At 40.4% G+C, this 1,463-nt stretch overlaps 1 protein-coding gene across 2 annotated transcripts in view; it reads right to left on the minus strand.

Annotated features, from left to right (window-relative positions):
• The window catches only part of lmln (leishmanolysin-like (metallopeptidase M8 family)), a 40,196-nt gene that overhangs the window by 27,006 nt on the left and 11,727 nt on the right, over positions 1–1,463 (minus strand). The gene's annotated exons all lie outside the window — the stretch shown is intronic.

The raw sequence follows: 1,463 nt of genomic DNA on the forward strand, positions 1-1,463 counted from the left end.
GTGCATGACTGAATGTCTGCAATGTAAAGCGCTTTGAGTGTCCCTGATGGATAGAAAGGCGCTATATAAGTACAGTCCATTTACCATTTCATGCTTGGCTTTAACAACCATTCCATGCTGTTTGTATTTGGTCCATATCTTGGATACAGCTGACTGTGAACAGCCCACATCTTTAGCAACCATGTGTGAAGAGTTAACTTCTTCAAGAAGTTTCACAATCCTCTCTTTTGTTTCAAGAGACATTTCTCTTGTTGAAGCCATGCTTCTAACCACTCCACTTCGTCCAGCAGCCCTCCAAGGTGTCATGACTGCAGGTGTTTTTAACTGCAGACTAAGAAGCAGCTCTAATAATAATAATAATGCATTTTATTTGTTAGCCCATTTCGAAACACCCAAGGACACTTTACAACATTAAAAACACAACATTAACAATAAAATGGCAATTAAAAAAACACTAAAATTAAAAGAAAATAACTAAGAAATTAAAGTGATAAGGCTAACTTGAACAGATGAGTTTTGAGTTGTGATTTGAAAGTAAGAAGAGAGTCAATATTACGAATGTCAGGGGGAAGAGCGTTCCAAAGTTGGGGAGCAGAGTTAGAGAAGGCTCTGTTTCCCATAGTGCTGAGGCGGACAAGAGGCACGTTGAGATGGATGGAAGATGAAGATATTGATATATTATGAAGGTATTGCCAAGGGGGAGAAAGTAGATGATGAAAAGTAGATGATGAAAAGAAGGGGCCCCAGGACAGAGCCCTGGGGCACACCTGAAGTCAAAGGGGAGGAGTGGGATCTGAAAGATTTAAGTTGAATGAAGTGAGTGCAGTCAGAGAGATATGACAGAAACCAAGCGAGGGGTGTGTGTGTGATGCTGATGGATGAAAGTCTGTGAAGAAGGATGTTGTGGGAGATGGTATCAAAAGCCACACTAAGAAGTAGGATGAGAAGAGAGAGTAAAGCAGAATCTGCTGCCATGAGAAGAGAGTTAGTCATCCTGAGGAGAATATGATACGAAAAAAATCATCACAAAAGGTGAGTTCATCAGCTTTGCAGTCATTGGGGTGAGTCCAGAACAAAAAATCAAGTCCAAGGTATGGACTCAACAATTTGAATAAATCCAGAGCTGTCCAGTCAGGATAAAAAAAAAATCACTGGTGAGTGGGAGGTTAGGATTGTTAATATGAATATTAAAATCTCCCAGTAAAATAACATTTGGTGACAGAGCAGACCGATGAGAAAGAAAGGCAGAAAAATCATTTAAAAAGTCCTTGTGGAGTCTAGGGGGGCGATAAACTGTGGCAATGATGGTGGGAGTGGGTCCAGAGAGCTTACACACATTGGGCCTCATGCAAGAACCGTTCGTACGCCCAGATTTGTTCTTAAATTGTGCATACGAGTGATTTAGGAGAATTTGTGGCATTCACCAATGTTTTCATATTCTAAGATTTTTTTCAGATACGAAC

This window comes from Austrofundulus limnaeus, unplaced genomic scaffold, assembly GCF_001266775.1.
Source record: "Austrofundulus limnaeus strain Quisiro unplaced genomic scaffold, Austrofundulus_limnaeus-1.0 Scaffold229, whole genome shotgun sequence".
Taxonomy (NCBI): domain Eukaryota; kingdom Metazoa; phylum Chordata; class Actinopteri; order Cyprinodontiformes; family Rivulidae; genus Austrofundulus; species Austrofundulus limnaeus.